The sequence below is a fragment of the Amblyomma mixtum genome, chromosome 3, assembly GCF_055824585.1.
Source record: "Amblyomma mixtum isolate Tamu chromosome 3, ASM5582458v1, whole genome shotgun sequence".
Classification (NCBI taxonomy): domain Eukaryota; kingdom Metazoa; phylum Arthropoda; class Arachnida; order Ixodida; family Ixodidae; genus Amblyomma; species Amblyomma mixtum.
In genome coordinates, this window is record NC_143014.1 from 203,799,943 (window position 1) to 203,815,316 (window position 15,374).

A 15,374-nucleotide genomic window follows, 5' to 3' on the forward strand; every position below is an offset into this window, starting at 1 on the left:
AGCGTTGACATTTACCGGAGTGCACGAAGAAGGAACAAGGCTATAGCACAGAGCATATATTGAGGAGTAAAAAACTGAAACGTGAAGTGAAAAAAGTGCTAATTTCCTTTGATATTTTATTCCATATATGCCAAGTGTGATAAATGTACGACATTCATTTTTGCGCATTAACTGTAAAAGCTTATTGCAAGAAAGCTTGCGCCCACTTGCGTAGCTTCAAGATGCACTAAGCTCTTCCTTTGGAGCGTTGCGTTTTGTGCGTTCAGTTTTGTGCCTTTGTGTTGCACATAAAGAGCCGTCAGGCTTATCTGGAAGCTGTGAGAGATTCATCCTCATCGTCTACACTTTGATTCCGCAAGAAAAACGAACAAGATTTGTGCGTTGCCTAGAGAAAACCACCAGGCGTCACGAGAAATGTGATTGATGTCGATGTCAAACGTTTCAAGCTTTACTACACACAACAGGTCGTGCATTCGCCAAGTGTGTCACATTCTAAGATATATATTCTGAAATGTTATGAACACCTCATATGCAAAACTACTTTAAATGCTACAATTTCGTGAACTGAAACATATATGGGTAAAATAAACAAAAAAATAAAAAAAACCACAAAAGTAAACCTCACATGGCTCCGCCCGGGATCGAACCGGGGACCTTTCGCGTGTAAAGCGAACGTGATAACCACTACACTACGGAACCAGATGCGGAAGGGGGTCTCGGGACTGTATGTTGAAAAAATTCTTTTGTTGCTGCTCACGATGTTCATTCCTCTTGCTGTCGCTAATGTCGCTAATATGTCAAAGCTGGCACTTAACGAACTGTTGCAAAACACATTCCCGTAGAGTTGTATTGCCATCTGGTTGCTTAATATTAGTGGGGGCGGCAAAATAATTGTCGGAACACAAAGCCCGAGAACGCCATTACCAGCTTGTTCCGTATTATAGTGGTTATCATGTTCGTTTTACACGCGAAAGGTCCCCGGTTGGATCCCAGGCGGAGCCACGCGATGTTTCTTTTATTTTCTATGGCTGATAGTTTACAAGCAATGTCGGTTGCTTACTACGTACCATAGCCAGAACCACTTACGAAGAACAAGAAATAGCAAGAACGACCTGTAATGAAGATGCAAACTATAAATTAAGAGAAGCATCGTTAAGAAATTTGGCCATCATGAAAAAAAAAATTCGACTATGGATACGTTTTCCAGTGCATGCGCAATACTTGCTATTGGTGGACATCCAGCTGCATGTAGTCGCGACGTCAAACAAAATTCCTCGCTGGACTCAAGTGAAAGAACGTAGTAGGGTTTTCTTCTTTTTTTATATAAATGGACCTACACCGCATTTCTCCAAAGCTACTTTTCTCTTATTTCACGCACGATGTTCATTGATCAATTAATCAACCTTCCAGAGCATCATCCCCGTGCCATTTTTTTCAACAAACTGAAGTGCCGCATTAACCCTGCATTATTCTATGCATTTTGTGTTGCGAGTAATTCTGTCGAACCAGGTCAGTGACCCATTCTGGCAAATTACAGCAACTCACATATCAAGACATATGTTCAAATAAAACAAATCTAGAGAAGCATATTTCAAGGGCAATCTAAGTTTTTGTAAAGGAATGAGAATTCTTGAAGCTAACGGAAAACGTGGGGGAAAGAAAAGCTTCAGTGTCCGGACTTAGGACATGAAGGATTGCTGATACTTGGTGACTTTGAAAAATCTACAACAATCGGTGAAAACTACCTACGAATAATTCTTCTGTCATCTGCTACAGACTAGAGGTAAGCATGCAGGTATACAGAATTCTCAGCTTTCGATTCCGTAGAGATGACTAAGCAGGCAATTTGCCCGCGGTATTTTAGTTTAGTGGTGGTTTGGGGTTTCTATGCTGCATCATGGCTATCATACATACAACGCGCTATACACTTTACTGGCGAATACGAAACAAATAACACGGCAGACATACGGGGTGTATCACCTAAGGCTTAACACACTTTTTAAGAATGGGCTTTTTGGGTTAGAAGAGCGCTTTTTATCGGCATAGAATTGTCAGCGGTAGAACATCGGAATACAATTAAGATGTGCTAACTAGCAGGATGGTTAACTGATATTGAATAGTTAACTTCTTGTCGTGTCCGGTCGCTGTGTTGAATGCAGCGAAAGACGCACACGGTACTTTTAGACTTCGTTTATTTAAAGCTGAAGAGGGTGCGACCAGCGTCGACCGAGGCAGCAGCCGAACTGGCCGCCCGAAGAAAGGAGGGAGGGGAGAAGCGTCCACGGGAGGGAGTGGCTTCCCAGAACAGGAGGAGGGTGCGGGGGCGCACCGTGGGGGGGCCTCTGGCGACAGCGTGCGACGAAGGGCAAGCGGTCGTTAGGAGGGGAATGCGAGTGGTCGTTAGGAGGGGGCGCACACACACAAAAGCAATAAGGGGACACAAAACTTCCTTACCCCTTAGAAAGTTGCCTGGTATCGTGCAGGGGGTCGGCGCTCACGCGTGGAGGCGCGCTGGCTTTGTGCGCTCGGGGGAGAAACACTTGTAGGCTGGCTGTTGTTCGCTGTGTCTCCTAGGTCTGTCCTGGGCGAAGTCTCTCTTCCGGGAAAAGGTGCCAGGCTATGTGGGAAAATGGTGCACGTGTTCTCTCCGCTGGCGGACAGCTCTCAGACGGCGTCGTAAATCTACGCAGCTGGTTGAGATGTCGGCGTGCTACTGTGCCATGTATGTTGACGAGCCAAGAGCGCAGGCCTATGCGTCTGACAATAGACGATATGCGAAATGCGCAGCGCCATCTCTCGACGCTCCGAGAACTAAGTCCTCCATGTTGGCACGGTACAGAAACGAAACCGCTGCCCAGCGTTGGGTTAAAACGGCTGCGCTTCGTTTGAAAAGTAAAATGCCGATGCAGTGTTGCGCTACCCTCTCCACTGTGAAAAGACACTACGATGCGTGCCAGAACTAGGTGCGTTCCAGCTTTTCGCTTTTCTATTTTTTTACTCCGTCCCAACGTTTTAGTAACACAAAACGCCATGCGAGGTATCATGTGTCAGCACGCGGATCAGTGCGCAGCTTTCGCTTTCTGCGCTGATTTTTGACAAATCTCTCGAGGTGATTTGCGTTTAAATTAAGATAAGGACCACAGCCTTTGTTGTCTCTGATCAAAATTAGAAGCCGATTTCGTGCATTTATCAACTCCCCGGTCGGGCGTGAATATATATAGACGCATACTTGAACAACGTAATAGAGAAGGTAATTTTTTTTGAGCGGGCCAATCGCTCGTGCCGTGGCGAAATAAGTTCACTTGAAGAACCATATGCCGATTACTGCTTAGTTTGCTACGTGTTCAGTTAAGTTTTTCCCGCGTTCAATTAGTTTTAGAAGGGCGAGCAAACTCTCTGGACATTACGTATATGAAGCAATACACACTACGTATAAAAACTGAGGTGCGAATGCTTTATTTCTTGAGGATTCCTATACCTTCCATATCTGCGGCGACGAAAATCTAAAAAAAAAAGAAGCAAATAATGTAGCTACTTTATTATGAAGGAGGGACGCATTTCTAAGCTAGAAAGTTCGTGCAACAGTGTTCTGAAAACGCTTCAGGCCATCAGATTTTATTATCGTTGTGGCAAGCTTCAACAGCTTGCTTCGCAACAAAGCCATTTGTCCAAGTTTGGGAGTAAGCTAATTAAGTTTCGGAAGCAACCGAACATGCTAATTTCGCCTCTGCACACACAACTTGACCAGCGTATCGAGTCCGTGCAGGCACCTACAGCTGTACGCTCTTTCTCTAATCAAGCCGCCGCGGTAGCTCAGTGCTTATCTAAAAAAAAAAACTGCGTCTTTGCTTACATTTTGAATTATATATGCCCACTTTCCTCTTGGTAATATCGATTGACAACATCGCAATACTCGCTTCAACTGCGTCTTTTCAACGAATTGCGGCGAAAATCAACCGACGCCGGGCTCTGAAACGGTGACGTTGAAAACCGCAGATGCGCATTGCACATTACAGTAAAGGAATCGAATTACGCAGCTGGTCGAGGGTCTTGTGTGATTATACTGCAATGCACGAAGCTCCTGGCGTCGGCGCGAACGAAAGTTCGCACTATCACAGAAGTTTGTCAATACACGTGCGCACTCACCGCAAAATAACCGATCGCTACCCTACCAGATGAATTCACGTCCACCTGGGAATAAAATAGCCATGATAATGCGTGATGCTTGAACTGGTGCTTTAATGCGAGCATTAAAACGACAACAGCACACGGTCACGGTTCGACTTTCCAACCCACTTTCGAGTGCGGATTATTGCGATCATCAGCGCCAGACTTCAAGCGAAGCTGAGGACGCGGTAGGAGTAAGCTGGCGCTTATTGAAAGCACCTACATTTAGTCAAAGATCAGCTGTGAAAACAACGCAGCAGCTGAAGCTTGCCTGTTGAAATTCCACTCGCAAGAAGAAAGTACGCATAGCAAACGATGCACCAACTCGACGAGCTCGACCGCGCCAAGATGGAAACCGGAAGTTGTGGGCGCGGTGTTGCCAGACCGCCAGGCAATTTCGCATATCGTCTATTGTAGCTTCCTCCCAGCGTGGCTTTTTCAGAAACTGTCGGGCGAGGACGCGCTGCCCCTCATTAAGCGTGCCGCAGCGCGGAATTGCTTTTTCTTCCCGGAACGTCTCTGCCTTTGGCTCGGGGAGGATGGCTGTGAGCTGGGTTCGCATTTCACGCTCGAACATCATTTTCGAGGGGGTCTCGCCTGTTGTGCTCTGAACCGTCGTGTGCTGCTTGAAGAGAAAGCGCGCAAGGCGGCGCTGCAGCGAGCCTGTCTGATCTCTTTCAAGGGCGCGTTTTAGCTCGGCTACGTAGCGCTCGGCTTGTCCGTTTGTCGCTGGGTGGTAGGGGGCCGATGTAACTGATGAGATCCCGTTGTCGCGATAAAACTTGAGGATCTCCGCAGACACAAACGGTGTTCCGTTGTCCGACACTACCTTGCGCGGCAGGCCGAACGTTGCAAATAGTGATCGGAGGTTGTCAATGACTGCTGCCGAAGTCGTCTGTCCCATTTGCCTTATCTCAAGCCACTTTGTGTAGGCATCTACGACCACAAGGAAAGTGCAGCCCTCAATTGGTCCTGCAAAATCAATGTGCAGTGTGTGCCATGGTGTGTCTGGCTTTTCCCATTCTGGGACAGGAGCTTTCGGCGGGGCGCTCCGGCTGCTCTGGCAAGGCTTGCATTCTCGCACCACTGTTTCGATGTCGTTGTCAATGCCAGGCCACCACATGTAGCTTCTGGCACACTTTTTCATTGCAACGATGCCCCGATGTCCGGCGTGGATGAGAGACATAGCTTGTGCGCGTAGTTCTCTCGGCATCACAACTCGGGACCCAAATATGATGCAGCCGCGATGGGTGCTCAACTCTGTAGCTCGCCTGCGGTAAGCGTCGAAGTTGTCCCCTTTGAGTTTATGCACGTTGCCTTGTTGAACAGCTGTGTAAACCAGCCGGAGAGCTGCGCACTTCTGCGTAGATGCTGCAACTGTGCCTGCTGTAAGCGGAGGTTCTGGCAGTGCTTCGAACATCAGAACGTCTCCTGGTGGAAATGGTTCGTCAACAGTTGCGTCTAGTGGCAGACGGCTTAGCGCATCGGCGTTTTGGTGTTTGCCGCATATCATCACGCCTAGTGGAGAAAACCAGTTTCTCCCTAGAAGGCTTGATCCTGTGCCCTTCACAACAAGCAGAGGTAGCGTATGGGTCTGGCCGTTGTAGTTAACCTGCACGTTGGCAGAGCCCAATAGTGGCAGATTCTGTCCTGACCACGTTCGCAGGTGCGTGTCGTCTTGTTGCAGGGCGGGTGCGTCAGATGGCCATGAAGTTCGGAACGTGTCCTCACTGATAAGAGTACAGGCTGCGCCGGAGTCCACCTCGAACTTAATCAGCTGGTGATGTACGCTTACTTCTGTAAAAATCTTCGGTCGCGTGCCGAGATTCATGGTGTTCAGGTCGTACAACACAGATGGTGTTGCTGATGTTGTTCCATGGAGATCAGATAGCGGCGTATTCTCTGAGGCGTTGACGCTGTGATTAGGCTGGGAAGGTGACTTTATCTTGGCAAGTCTCCGTTTCGTAATGCATGCTCTTTCGATATGCCCTCGCTTGTGGCAAAAATTACACGTGGCTGACTGGAATCGACATCCCTGGGGGTTGTGTTGGTCGTCACACCGCCAGCAGCGTTGTGCCTTTTTGACCGATTTTACAACAACAGAAGGCTTGCGCACCTGGTTGCTTGTCTGGTGTACCGGCTCGGTGTTCCGGCGAATCCCTCTCTGCTGGTGACCGGCGCTCTCCGCTCGAACGGCGATGTCGTAAGCTTTGCTGAATGTGAGGTCCTTCTCAGCGAACAGGCGCTGCTGCAGTGACTCGTCACTCAGTCCGCACACAAATCTGTCGCGTAACATCACGTCCAAGGGAAGCATGGTGGTGTTAGCAGAAGAAGCTGCGTCTCCCTCCTGCCCGGTAGCTGTTGTCGACAGCGTTCCAAAATTGCAGTCGGCAGCGAGCTTCTTGAGCGCGGCTACGTAGGCGCTCACAGTTTCTCCTCCCAGTTGATCTCGTCGTTGGAAGCGAGCCCGGCTGTAGACCTCGGATGGCCTTGGGTCGTAGTGCTTTTGCAGCGCTTTTACGATGTCGTCGTAAGACACTGCCGCTGGTGTGCTTGGCTGAATAAGGGCGCAGACAGTATCGTAGGTCTGCTCCCCGCACAGCGTCAGCAGGTTGGCCCTCTTCAAGGCTGGGTCTGTGATGTTGTTAGCTTCAAAGTAGAACTGAAGGCGTCCAACCCACGATGACCACGATGAGCCGTTGAATTCTGGTATCTGATTGGGAAACCCTCGCGTAGCCATGGCTTGTCAATAGCGTTGCGTAGCGCGGGTCGAATCCACTTTCTCGTCGCCACTGTCGTGTCCGGTCGCTGTGTTGAATGCAGCGAAAGACGCACACGGTACTTTTAGACTTCGTTTATTTAAAGCTGAAGAGGGTGCGACCAGCGTCGACCGAGGCAGCAGCCGAACTGGCCGCCCGAAGAAAGGAGGGAGGGGAGAAGCGTCCACGGGAGGGAGTGGCTTCCCAGAACAGGAGGAGGGTGCGGGGGCGCACCGTGGGGGGGGCCTCTGGCGACAGCGTGCGACGAAGGGCAAGCGGTCGTTAGGAGGGGAATGCGAGTGGTCGTTAGGAGGGGGCGCACACACACAAAAGCAATAAGGGGACACAACACTTCTTAAGTATAGCTGTTAGGCTCCTTACTTATTGTGAGGCGTGTAGCCCACCGAAAGTAATATCTGTATCAGTTTTTAGAATTTCGAAAGCACGGTTACCCTCGGAGCTGTGGCCCAACAAACTACCTGCGCTTTCGAGAAGCTAGCAGTCAAAGCAACCTCTCCAGTGCACCTACCTCGTCGAAATAGCCAAAATTACTTGGGCCACATTGCCGAGGGTAACTTAGTTTTCGAAATTCTATGGATATTCTATGGAAGTTCGTCAGCATATGCTAGCAATTTGACTTCATTACCCAAAACAGGGAACCCATGAATGTTACTGTCACGCAAAGCACTCAAACAAAGCGGTTGCAGGTAAAGAGCAAAAAGCAGAGGAGACATCAGACAGCCTTGGTTCACGGAAGAGCGGATTGGCACAGGGTTCGAGAGCTGGCCATTAATGATTAATCGTGTTGAATAGTTGCTGTAGCAAAGTTTCACCCCCTTAAGTACACTAGAACCCACGTTTGCTCGCTCTAGAAATGAAAACAAAAATTGATGGCGAACGCGGTCAAATGCTTTCGCAAGGTCGATCTGAAGCAGAGCAAGCTGTTCATGACAGGTGGAGGAATATTCAAGAATTGTACGCGCAGTGTGAACATTACTTTGAATGGAGCGGCCTCTCAAACCATACGTCTGGTGAGATCCAATGAGTACTGACATTTCGAATTGCAGGCGATTTGACAAGACTTCAGCACCAATTTTGTAATCCACATTTTCCAATGTAATGGACCTATAACCTTCTACGGAGCGCAGTTTTCCTTCATCAGTAGTTTTCGGAATTAGCACTGTGTGACTTTTTGTAAAGACTGAGAAGGGCTGCTATATTGAGCCCCACCGTGAAGACCCGCAGCAGGACAGGAGTGCGAGTAGATTTAAAAGCCTTTTGAAATTCACCTCAAATTCCGTAAGGTCGGGGCGTTTTTGAGACAGGTGACTGATCAATTGCATGTTCCACCTCTTCCTGTGTGAAAGAGCCGCTAATAACAGAACAATCTTCTTCTGATAAAGGGCTCACTAAGAGTCTGAAATGCGCCAAAATTTCCCAATTATGTGCATCAGGTGAAGCACTAAACAAGTCTGTGTAATAATCCACAAATACGGTCAACACCTCATTTGTACTGTACACTAGTTTGCCATTGGACATCGTCCCCGAAATAAACTTTGCAGTCGCATGACGGCGCTCATCAAGCAAAGCCTGTCGTGTCGAGTGCTCACATTGCAGAAGACGCTTGGTACGAGACCGAACATGGGCACCCCTGTAGCGTTCTGCATCAAACCTTTGTAACTCACTTTTGATACTAGCAAATTCACCCGTATATAAGCCAGGTGCTTCGCACTCTATTTCATAGAGGTTGTACAAATTTTTCCTGAGTGTCTGCTCCTGATGTTTCCTGTAAAAAGACCTCACGGAATCAATTTATATAGCTGTCGCACGCACGTCCTGCGTAAACATTTCCCATGCGGCGAACAACGGCATCTTGCTCGAGAAACAGGATTCCATTTGCGAGCTGACACGAATGAGAAAGTCTTCATCATTAATTACTGAGGAGTTCAGCTTCCAGAGCGCCCATTTCGGCCTAAATTTTGAACAATCAATGCCACCGACTAGAGCAACCACCATACAGTGATCAGATAATGAAACTGGTACAGTATTACAGACCAATCCTCGGTAGACAAGTGCGAAAGATGCATAAATTCGATCTAGGCGAGCGTGAGAATGGCCCTGAATGAGTGTGAATAAGCGGGAACCAGGACATGAACTTCCGGTATCAATGAGCCCGGCATGTTCCGTAACAAGTGACAAAAATTCACCGCTCCTATCCCTGGGTATATCAGGATCGGCACGATAAACCGGGTCGCACACACATTTAAAGTCATCCAATAGTACAACGTGCCGGTCACAGTCCAGTAAGTTGGCTATGCCTTGAAAAACACTAATGCGCGTTGGTCCAGTATTGAATGCATATACATTAATTAGTCGCCATGGCATTCCATAGAGCAGAAAATCGCAGCATATCAACCAGCCCTCGTTATCAACATTGTAGGTCAAGCCCGAACAGGGAAGTGTCTTGCGCAGAAACAAACAGCAACCCGCCGACAAGCCGACACTATGCGTCACAAGGACATTATATTCTGATAAAAAGGATTGCAGGGCCACCTCGGTATCCTCCTCACTTTCAATTTTCGTCTCCTGGATGCCGATAACATCAAGGTGCCTGCTGCAGAAGAGTCGGCGGAGTTGCACCTGCCTCTGGAAAGACCTAAGGCCACGTACATTAAGTGTTGCGAATACTAACTCTGAGGAAGCAGCCATGATGACTGCAACAATTTATGCCTACAGTTCCATGTGCCTGTCGGTAGACGGCGAAGCCGCCTTAGAACCACCGCCAGGCCTCCTGGACCGCGAATGTCGGCACTTCCCCTTGTGTCTCGACGCTTTACGCCGGCGGCGGTGCGTGCTGCGCACCGGGTCCTCCTCGTCACTCATTTCAAGAAGCGCAGGACGCACGGCGCTTCTGAAGCGGCTCGTCTGCGGAACTACGTTCATCATCCACTGGAAGAAGGCCCTGATCCGGAAGGTGCTGGCCAGCAATGACAGGAGGAGGCGAAGTTTCTGCCGTGGTATCCGTAGGGACTTCAAGGACGGCGACAGGTTCTCCACCAGCAGTAGAACTCGGCGCCTCACACCGAGGCGGCGCCGCATGGTCATCCGCTGGTTCTTTACACTCCGCGGCAGCACTTTGTGGAACAACCGGCACACTGACACTCGAAGGCTCAGCTGCAGTGGCTACTGGCAAGTCCCCAGTCACGTCAAGTACTTCTGCAGCATCCATGATGTGCTCCTGTAGAGCGTCGTCAGGAGGCCGCACGCGATGCCGCGGCTTGTCGGCATACGTCACGACGCACTCCTCCGTAGTGTGGCCGAAACGCCGGCACTCGTCACGCCGCGGCGTCCGACAGTGCCGACGAATGTGTCCAACGCGGTTGCAACGCAGACACAGAGGTGGTCTGCCCGGAATCAGAACAAGGCTCTGAATGCCGCACACAGTCAGCTGAAGTGGAACGTCACTAACCCCGACTCCTTCAGCAAGAGACAAGGCGACATCACGGCTTAGAGTTTTCATCTGCTCCATGTCTGAAACTTTACAATTTTACGCCAAGATAGATGTCACCTTCCCGTACGCCTGGACTGCCTCACGGATGAAGCAATCTTCCAAACGCTCGAGAAGCCGCAAAAGCTTCAGCTTCCCCTCCTTCGGCTCCGGGTAAACAAAAACACAGCGGCGGCTCTTCTCCAAGAGGTCGCCGCACGACACGAGCTTTTCTTTTGATTGCGCCGATTTGCAAGCAACCATCCAGACGTGAGACATCTGGAATTGTCCGATAGGGCTAATTTATTTGAGGTCCACGACGTTTCGCAGCGAGTCTCTTAAATCCTGTGCCCTGTACGGACGCCTGGCAAGGTCTGCATGCAGGAAAACGGAGTCGTCACCAGCTCACAGGTTGGGAGTCGGGGCAGAACGATACGGTAGTCATTACTGCCGGCAAAAGCCTGAGCAGTGCTTCGGCCAGAGGCCGTTTGAACCTTTTGTGCGGAGAAAATCGAAGAACGCGTCCGCTTCGAACAACGTCTTCTTCTTTCTCCACGGAACCAGCTTGCATTGCATGTCTGGGGACTGTATTTTCTAAAAAATTCTTTTGTTGCCGCTAGTGACGTTCATTGCTCTTGCTGCCGCTAATGCCGCTAATATGTCAAAGCCGGCAGCTAAAGAACTGTTACAAAACACATTCCCGTAGAGTTGTATTGCCACCTGGTAGCTTAATATGACTGGTGGCAGCAAAGTAATTGTCCGAAAACAAAGCCCGAGAACGCCAATGTCAACTGGTTCCGTAGTGTAGTGGTTATCACGTTCGCTTTACACGCGAAAGGTCCCCGGTTCGATCCCGGGCGGAGCCATATGAATTTTTTTTCTGTGGCGAATAGTTTACAAGCAATGACGGTTGCTTAATACGGTATCATAGCAACAACGACCTACAATAGGGAAACAAATAGCAAGAACTACCTGTAATGAAGATGTAAACAATCAATTGCGAGCAGCATCATTAAGAAATTCGGCCCTTTCCAGTGCATGCGTAATACGTGCTATTGGTGGTCATCCAGCTGCATGTAGTCGCGACTTCATACAAAAAAGAGCGTAGTGGGGTTTTCTTTTTTTTTATATATACACCGAGCTACACCGCATTTCTCCAAAGCAACTTTTCTTATTTTACGTTTTGTGCCCCCACGATGAGGGTGGCAGAAGCCGAGCTCATCATCCCCCCACGTAACCACAAGTAGTAGTAGTATTTTACGTTAGATGTTCATTTATCTATTGATCAACCTTCCAGAGCATCATCCCCGTGCCATTTTTTTCAACAAACTGAAGTGCGGCATTAACCCTGCATAACTCTATGCATTTCGGGTTGCGTTTAATTCTGTCTAAGGTCAGTGACCCATTCTCGAAAATTACAGCATCTTATATATCAATACATAGGTTCAAATTAAACAAATCTTAGAGAAGCATCTTTCAAGGGCAATCTAACTTTTGTAAAGGAATGAAAATTCTTGAAGCTAACGGAAAATGTGGAGGAAAGGAAAGCTTCAGCGTCCGAACACTCAGCAGACACACTCAGCAGCAGTGGTCGGCAGCGGCAGTACCGAGTGGTTCAGGCCTGTTTCAAAGACGGCACTTCTCATGTTGCAGGATTCCTTCTGCCATCGCTAGACGCACCTTTGTCATTTCTGGCGGCGTGGATCTTATCTACCGGCTGCCAGCAAATTACTTCGCCCTGACGTCAGCACCCCTGACGTCACTGACGTCACCAGAAGAGAGCTACAAAAGAAACCTGACATCGCTGGAGGCAGTCACACACTCAGCAGCAGTGGTCGGCAGCGGCAGTACCGAGTGGTTCAGGCCTGTTTCAAAGACGGCACTTCTCATGTTGCAGGATTCCTTCCGCCATCGCTAGACGCACCTTTGTCATTTCTGGCGGCGTGGATCTTATCTACCGGCTGCCAGCAAATTACTTCGCCCTGACGTCAGCACCCCTGACGTCACTGACGTCACCAGAAGAGAGCTACAAAAGAAACCTGACATCGCTGGAGGCAGTCACACACTCAGCAGCAGTGGTCGGCAGCGGCAGTACCGAGTGGTTCAGGCCTGTTTCAAAGACGGCACTTCTCATGTTGCAGGTTGGTTGTTTTTCACCTTGTACTTTTCCGTCTATTGCTGCCACTGCTGCTGAGTGAACCTGTTTTTTGGCGTGACGAGTAATTGTTATCATGTCGGACTGTCTCGTTTGCAACAAAGCGCTTCAGGACGATGAATTACACCTATCGTGCTCTGAATGCGATTATAGTTATCATCTGGGCCCTTGCTCGGGGGTGACGTTAAGCGCCTACCGCAAAAAATCGGAAACCGCCTTGAAATCCTGGAAATGCGCCACTTGCAAAGCAGGCAAGACCCGAAGCGGTCAGAACACAACAAACTACGATGAAGTAACGGAACTGAACCTTTCAAGTGAAATTTCAGAAATACACCGCAAACTTGCAGTGCTACTTGAAATGAAAGTTAAGCTAGACGCTCTAGAAGAAATAAAGGAAACTGTGACTAGCGTTGAGCAGGCAATGCAGGAAATGGCTACAAAATATGATGAGGTCATTATTGAGATGAAGCAGCAAAATGAAGATATTGCAAGCCTTCGAAAGCGTGTGGAAAAACTTGAGGTCGACGTAAAGGACCAAGAAATTGACAAACTTAGGCAGGAATTAAACGACCTCGACCAGTATGGCAGGCGGCTCAATCTAGAAGTGCATGGTCTGCCCCACCATATCAATGAAAACCTGCTAGAAAAGCTAAACTGTCTGGCGGACGATCTCGAGCTTCCCCACCTTTCGGGACATGACATTGAAGCCGCTCACCGAATTCCGTTGAAGTCCAGGACTGGTGCAGGAGACGATGAAAACGAGAAACCCAGCACTGAAAAACCGGAGAAGGTTCCGCCTGTTCTGGTTCGCTTTACATCTCGCGCTACGAGAGATGCTTGGCTTGGAAAAAAGGCTCAACTGAAAGAATTAGACTCAAAAATTTTCCTGAATGAAAATCTCACAGCGCAGAACGAAAAACTTTTCTGGCATATGAAGACGCGAGCGGCTGAAAAAGAGTACAAATTTGCTTGGCACAAGAATGGGAAATTTTTTGTGCGTCGTGGTCCTCGTTCCCGAGTCATCAGAGTCATCACAATGGAAGATCTGGATAGGATACGGTAGAGCCCGTCAGCATATATTTTTATGCTAATTTTCAAAAATGGCAATCCCTTTTCAAGGATGCAGGTACTACGATAAGCTTTCTTTCAAGCAGAGTAGAGCGTTAACTAACAACAATCAGATGTCCTTATTCCATTTGAACGCCCAAAGTTTAAAAAGCAAGCACGAATCTGTTTGTATGCTCCTAGATGACCTAGAGCACGAATTTGATGTCTTGGCTTTCTCTGAGACAAGGTTTCGCGATGATTACGATGCAGTTCACTTTTCAGGGTACAAGTGTTGCTCAGTTTCCAGGAAAAGTAGGAAAGGGGGTGGTGTAGCTTTCTATGTAAAACACGATCTCTGTTTTGATGTAATTTCTGAGTTTTCTGTCATACAAGAGCACTTCGAATCTCTCATGATCAAGTGTGCGAACACAATATTTGTGGTTATTTACAGGCCTCCTTCCGGTGCTGTATCCATCTTACTAGATTTTCTCGAATGCATGTTGGAATTTTGTACACAACTGGGTTATCCCCTCATTGTCACAGGTGATTTCAACATTAATCTGCTTTCTCTAGAACGTGCCAAACAGATGTTTTTGGATGTATTCATTTCCTTTGGCTATGAAAATGTGATCAATGTTCCAACCAGAGTGGCGAATGGTTCTGAGAGCCTACTTGACTTATGTTTCACGACGCGAACAACTGAATTAGAATCGGGTGTCCTCACAACTGACGTAAGCGATCACATGCCGATATTCTTATTTTTCACACGTGAGACTAAAATAAGACCGCAGCTCAAGAAGGACAGCAACTCAAAATACAGACTGATAAACAAGAACACGATTGCTGATTTTCATGCATTAGTGAGCAAAATCGAATGGTCCGAGATATACACGTTGACGGATCCTCTTAAGGCGTACAGCCTTTTTGTAACTAAAATCAAGGAACTTTATTGCAAAGCATTCCCTCTTAGACAAGCAAGAAGAAACAAGAAATGTAGAAAACCTTGGGTTGATACCGCGCTTTTAAAACGGATTAAAGAACGAGATAGGCTTTTTACCACTTTCATAAAGACAAGGCAACCAGAATACCTATCGGAATTCAAAAAGGTAAGGAATAAGCTAAGCCGCGACATCAAGCTGGCGCGTGAGAGCTATTATGAGAATAAGTTTACTCATATTCTTAATGATCCAAAAAAAGTCTGGAAATCATTGAATAATCTGCTACCGCACAGTGAACACAGCTCAATTTCTGAGCTCACTGACAACGGTGTCGTATTCACAGGGACTGCGCTGGCAGATAAGTTTAATCAGCACTTCTTAAATTGTGGTGCGTCAAATGCTTTCGTTTCTGACAGCCCGAATTATCAGTCATATATTCCATGCAGTATGAGAAAATCCCTGTTTCTTGCACCAACAGTTGAAGCTGAAATAAGTAGCTTATTCTCCAAGTTAAAAAATTCCACATCATGTGGTGTGGATTGCATAAAGGCAGAACCAATAAAAGCTGTGGTGGCGCTTATTCGTAAGCCTATGGCACATATATGTAATTTAATAATGTGTACTGGTTCATTTCCCGATGAGTTAAAAGTTGCACGAGTAACGGTAATTTTTAAAGGGGGAGACAGAAACGACATGAACAACTACAGGCCGATTTCAGTTCTACCAGTTTTTTCAAAAGTCGTAGAGAAAGCTATTAATGACAGGATTTTAAATTTCTGCACCCGAAACAGCATTTTAACAGACCACCAGTACGGTTTCCG

At 47.8% G+C, this 15,374-nt stretch overlaps 1 protein-coding gene and 2 non-coding genes across 4 annotated transcripts in view; 2 read left to right on the forward strand and 1 right to left on the reverse strand.

Annotated features, from left to right (window-relative positions):
* Positions 1 to 15,374, forward strand: part of LOC149353351 (nose resistant to fluoxetine protein 6-like) — a 65,117-nt gene that overhangs the window by 21,890 nt on the left and 27,853 nt on the right. Inside the window, exon 1 of one of the 2 annotated variants that reach the window (XM_089582502.1) lies at positions 12,119 to 12,554. The exons of the other annotated variant lie outside the window; for it this stretch is intronic. The gene's annotated coding sequence lies outside the window, so the exon portion shown is untranslated. Of the gene's footprint in view, positions 1 to 12,118; positions 12,555 to 15,374 lie in introns of those variants that run through there. 2 annotated transcript variants of the gene reach the window in all.
* On the reverse strand, positions 627 to 699 carry TRNAV-UAC (transfer RNA valine (anticodon UAC)). The gene has a single exon. It is a non-coding gene; the product is annotated as a tRNA-Val (tRNA).
* Positions 11,207 to 11,279, forward strand: TRNAV-UAC (transfer RNA valine (anticodon UAC)). Its single transcript has one exon. It is a non-coding gene; the product is annotated as a tRNA-Val (tRNA).